The following is a 6,000-nucleotide window of genomic DNA, read 5'->3' as shown; positions in this document are numbered from 1 at the left end:
GTGTGCAGCCACCAGACAACTACATGGGGATCTATTAAGCAATAAACAGCAGAGTCCAGATAACAGGGCTTAGCAGGAATAAAGATAAGGCAGCATCCACACCATCAGGGCATGCATGGGCAAAGACGAGAGCAGGAAGAGCAGGGTGCACCTCACAGCCACTGTGCACGAGAGCAACATATACCCCAGTGTAGAGTAAGAAGGAGGAGAAGCAACCCATCAACCTCCTCCTGCATCTCTCTCTGCACCTATGGGTCTACAGGGAGAGGCATTCTGTTGCCTGCTTCCCTGAAGCTGATGCGTGAAACAGTCTCTGCAGGAGATAATGGTGAGCAGCCCTCAATGAAAGCGGGAGCTAAATCTGATTCATGGTAACCGCTTCGAATGTGTTACGCGGTCATCTGCTGCCTTGTACACCGTGCCAGCGCTGGTAGAGCGAACTGCTCACCGTGCACTTAATAGCTGCACAGTGGCTGAAGAGCTGGGGACTCCTACATCATACACCTACTGGTGAACTCCAATCCCTTTTAAAATGATTGAGTTCCTTGGAATCAAGGTAAATGAAACAATACTGCTACTCCAGGGGAGTCTCACCGTGTGGGACAAGTGAAATTAGCAGTAAGCAGATAAAATTATGTGGCACTCTGAAGGACTGATAGTGCTGAAAACTAAAAAGAAACTGTAGATAGTCTTACCTTGGGGGTTTTAAAAAGTGGTGATTTAAAGAAGCCAACTGCAATACATGCTAAGACGTCAAAGCCAAAAATAACCTTCACAATGCTCATCACCTGAAAAATGCTCATTTAATTGAAAACAATCTCCTTAACTAACTGGGGAAAACATTTTTCCCCTTCTCATGCCCTCATGTGAATTGCACACTTTCTCACCTATGCAGTATTTGTTCTTCTTTTGATTTCACAAATCTTCCACCCTAGTTAAAACGTCAAGAGGTCCTATTTATAGTTCCAAAGATATGAACAATCCATAAGAGTCCATGAGAATTAGGGCCCAAAAAAGAGAGCTCATCTTCAGAGACTTCAAATTCATGCCTTGATCCTAGGATATTTGTTCAGTGATTCAGGTAAGTCAGAGAGAGAGATCTGCTGCCCCTAATATGGGTTACATCTCAATTTGGATCCAGCAACATGGTGGGTGAATTTGTAGGAACAAGATGGGGGATCACCAGAATGGTGGGATATCTAACAAGCCACCAACACTTCATATTTTATTGCTGTAGTCCTTGGAGGCCTAGATGTTGTTCAGCACCCCATTTTGCAGAGTTCTTGTTGGTTCTCCTCCCTTGTTTTACATTTGCTTTGAGATAACAGATGATTGCATGGGAAGTAGAAGCTGGGCAGGAGACCAGCCCCTAGGCTTTGCTATCAAAGGCTACACAGGAGAAATAAGGCATTTCCATGGATAAGTACATGCCAGACATCACATCAGAATTGTGTTTAATCAGTCAACAGTGATGACCCTCCTAAAAATTGCCCTTTGCCTTAGATAAGACATATCTGCTCTGATAACCTCAGTATTTGCCTTATTCAAGATATTTCCTATAACAAGTACAATGATCTAGATTCTATTTGTTTAAGCAAAATTATTTTTGTAGGGAATGGCTGGCCCTGATTCAGACACTCTCAGGTGCTCTTGGGTAGCAAACTGCCACAGCAGTGTCCCTTTGCAAATGGGCTGCACCTTGCAGGGCTGTGCTGTGCATCCCCTATCCCATGCACGATGCCTTGTAACTCTTCCCACTCATGGACCCCAAAATCCCATGTGCATGTTAGTTACAGTCCAAAATGGAGAAGCTGAGCAAAGCTTTGGTGTCCTTAGTGTCTTCTATGGGTTTTCAAGTGAGCTTTTCCTTGCTTTTCAGATTCTCTTCAGTGTTACACCCTGGGAGAAGGTGGTAGTAAGGAAAAAGCAGTGGATGAGAATGCATCTGGGTCCTTAGTTTGGGGGCATGGAAGTGGACTATGGGTGTCTGAGAAGGATGAAATCATGTCCCCAGACAGGAAGCAGACACTCCACTTGGTCTTTCTTACCCAGTAAAGCAAGAGGCCATTGCAAGGGAATTGGGCTGGGTGACCTTTAGAGGTCTCTTCCAATTCAAATGATTCTATGATTCCATGGTGCTGTGGTTTCTATGCAAGCCAAGAGATGGAGAAAATGTTATAAAAGGGAAACAGAGAAGGAAGTCTACTGGAAGCAAGACATGCTTTCACCTTCAAGAAAACTTCTGCCGAAGAGTCAGCAGAGATTTCAACTTTTTCACTGTAGTTTATAAATATCTACGTGGGTGCGTGTCTGCCTATGTCAAATCCCCCAGCCCAGGCGTGGTATGCTGACCACTCAATTGAATCTGTGAAGAACATTGTACAGATCTACAGACCCAGGAATGACAAGGATTTTACAAGGGGCATATACACACAGAGGACCCTGAAGCCTAATAAGGAAACTCTTTACCATTTGTTTAAAGACCACATAATTTATGTTTTTCATCATCTCACAGAGGAGAGAAGGCTGTTTACTTTGATTTGTTGATGCAGCAATTTTAAACACACTATATGGTATGTGGAGCCTATCTAGAAGGAAAAAAAAAACACACCTTTTTGATTGTGGTGCAATCAGCCCCAAAGCCACAGCATGGCAGGGAGAAAACTGCCTGTTGCAGACTGCACCATTCCTGCTCATGTTACACACCAGTGCCATTTATGCAGTATGTGTGATCAGTGCCACCTTGCAGGAAGAGTGATGGGAAAAGCAAGAGGAAAGGTTCAAAATGCCAAGCTGGTGGTGTGTTGTGAGGCAGGAGGAAGGAGAGGTGCCTGCTGGGGTTGTGGGGCTGCAGGGCTCCCAAAGCAGCGGGTGCAGGCAGGTAGTGGTGAGGCCGGAGGAACAACAGCGAGGCGACTCCACGGAAAATCTGCAGTGATAAATTGTTTGCTCTTAGTATAAGCAGGTTCATAAACCAATCTGATCCCTGAGGCTTGAGAGAGACCAGATACCAATGAGCACATTTCCAGCTGCAGGGCTGGCAGGAGTCATACCTGAGATCCTGACCCAGGTACGGCCTCTCATTGTGTCTCCATGCCAGGCTGGATTCCCTGCAATGTCCTCGCTGGGTTACCCAGCGCTGTCACGCACGGTGAGGCTCTCAGGGCTAAAATGAGCTTTGGGTTTGTAATCAGGGGCAGCGCTGTGCCTTGTGTGCTCACCCCATCCACCTCTTATCCTGCCCAAACCCCTCCTTTTGCTCCAGTGTCCTCGCATCTCCTCTTGTTTTCATTTGCAATACACAAGTGTGCTGACGATTGTAAGTGTGGACAGCAGGCCTTCAATTCTTCAAACTTTTTACAAGAAAAGAGTGCACTTTGCCTAATATGGGCTGCTCCCTGGGCTCTTTGCTTACATCTATAATTTTAAACAGAAGGAGTGGGTTTTGCTGGTGGCTTTTATTCCCTCCTTGCTCTCATTTGTTTTACTGTAAGGAAGGATGTGGCCACAGAGCCTTACTTCTTTGTGCAGAGGATTTGCCTCCAGGCAACAGACGAGAAGTAACAATTTAAATTTGATAGTGTATTTTCATAGACCTGATAAGCAAATGGTTGATATACACTGAAAAAAACAGAGTCTGCCTCCAGTTCCTAAGTCAGATTGAAGTAGGAGGGCTACACAAAAGAAAAGTCTAATACAAACCTCTTTCTTTATTTAAAGCAATTGATTTTCTTCTTCTTAACATAAATGGTTACCTTTTTGTGTTCGGGGGTTATTCTTTTGTTTTGTCTTTGATGTTTATATTCTAATGCAGCTGGGAATTTGCCAGTAATATCTCTTATCAGAACTTCTTGCATTGCACCAAAATGTTTATAGAGACATTCAGTAGAGTCAGAAAACAACTTCATAGTGCAGGGACCATTCCCTGTCTTGTAGCTTAACATTTTATTAGAGGTCATGAAATCAAGATATCGCTTAAGCTAATGGCGAAAGTGGACCAAGAAAATCCTCTCCTTATCTCTTCTGCTCCTTTTCCTGCTGAGATATTTTTGTCAAGGTGAAGTTTTAGTGGCATTAAAGCGTTTTGGCATTCCTCAGAAAAAAACGAATTTCTTTTGTGGAATACAGAAAGGCTTTTATATATGAAAATGACTGTTTCTGCTAGCAAAAATGTCTAAGCAGAAAGGCTTCAACAAAATTTACTAATAGCAGTGTGCTCTGCGTCTATTAATAGGATATATTCTAGTCACTACTCAAATGCAATAGATATCTATTAATACAAGTTTCAGCCTCTGGATTTTCATGTTCAGACCACTCCATTTGAATTCTCTTTGTTTGTCGATTGTTTTCATTTCAGAGGGCACTTGGTTTACCCTCAGTGTCCTTTTTTTGCACTGAAGATGGGTCACCAGCTGTGAGCAGCATCAGCGTGCCACCCCGTCAGCACCTCACCCCTCCGCTCCCTTGGTCTGGGTTGCAGCAATACCCAAGTGTTGCTGTAGATGTCTGTCTGGCAGTGTGCTGGGGTAAGCAGCAGCAGCTAATGGAGCAGCGAGGAGGAGGAGGAGGAGGGGCCAACGGCATGTTGCCTGTTGGTGGCCCTGGCACTGGCAAGGGATAAGGTGCTCCTGGGCAGGGCACCCCTGCACCTAGCACGGAGCAGCTTCTGGTAAAGCGGGGCCCAACGGCCTCCAGCACGCTCTCGATTAAGCCATTATGCTTGTGACTAATTACTTAAATATCTGCTTTCCTTCTTATGTTGTCTCGAGAGGCTCCTGCCCTTGGGCTGACTCACAGCGAGCAGGTGCTGCTGGCACACACAGCGCGGGCCCGCTTCCACTCCAGCCGGGCCCACAGCCCTGGTGCATCTCCTTAGCTGCCGTGTGGGAGCTCTCCTGCAGCCTCTGCCTTTGGGTCCTCGCAAACACAGCATTTCCATCCAGCAGCTGCCCCATCCGATTCTAAAGACGTCGCCGTTATCGGAGCAGGGCCTACGAGAAAGCTCTCAGCTGCGGGACCGGCAGAGAACCGAACTGCACTGCAGCTGTTACAGCTCTGGCAAATGAATCTTCCCTCTTCACCAAGTCAGCCTTCCTGAAGGAAGCGAGGCAAGGGGCCAAGCTCACACGGGGCTGCGGTGCAATAATCACCAGGGCACTTATTCCAGAATTGCAGGTCTTGCATGATCTGAGAGCGGAGAAATTTGGCAGCCTCAGCCCTGTGTTTGCAGCTGACTCTATGTACTGAGACAAGGCATGGGCTCCAGAGCAGAACCTTGCTTTGTATTGAGGGAGAGGTCAAGGGGAATACCACGGGAAGAGGTTACATTTCCTCAGGTATGGAATGGTTAAGGTGCTCTTGGATGCAGTGCTGTCTCTGGGTGGATCCTCTCACTTCTGGAAGAGCCCTGACCTGATGGAGATATGGTCTGGGGAGCCATGGGCCGTGGCAAGTGACCATTCTCTTTTCCACCTCTTTCCCTTGGTAGCTCATGTGTCACATATCAACGTGGCAGTTCTGTCTATCCCCAGGAAAGAAAAGGACTGGTTGTGAAAGGGGCAAACACCGCCCAGATTCCTGCTGGCTCTACCTGGACACTGGGCTCTAGCTTCTGGGACTGGTATGCGCCAACCCAGCTGGGGTTCCCATTGGGAATCCATCCCATTCCCATGGGATGCTGCAGCTCAGAAGCTCCAGTTGCTTTGCAGCCCATGCCTGCACTTTGCCAGTGCTGCTGTGCCCTCCCAGCCATCCTTCCAGCAGCACAAAGCATCACCGCAGAGAGCTATGCAGCTGGAAGAGCAATCAACTGTCTGCAAGGACCTCACACCACTTTATTAACATTTTGTGGCAAGAAAAACATCACTGGGAAAGACTTTCCTCCAAAGAGCAGGGGCACGGCTACGTTTGCATCAGGGCTGTGCTGAGCCAGCCGACAGATCTATACAATTTCCAGACCCGTTCCTTGCTTGTCCTTAGCCTTGTAGAGCAGATGCAGCA

Source organism: Cyrtonyx montezumae, unplaced genomic scaffold (assembly GCF_038088225.1).
Source record: "Cyrtonyx montezumae isolate F1298 unplaced genomic scaffold, pur_monq_1.0 scaffold_10, whole genome shotgun sequence".
NCBI lineage: Eukaryota > Metazoa > Chordata > Aves > Galliformes > Odontophoridae > Cyrtonyx > Cyrtonyx montezumae.
Note: the sequence above shows the minus strand (reverse complement) of the source record.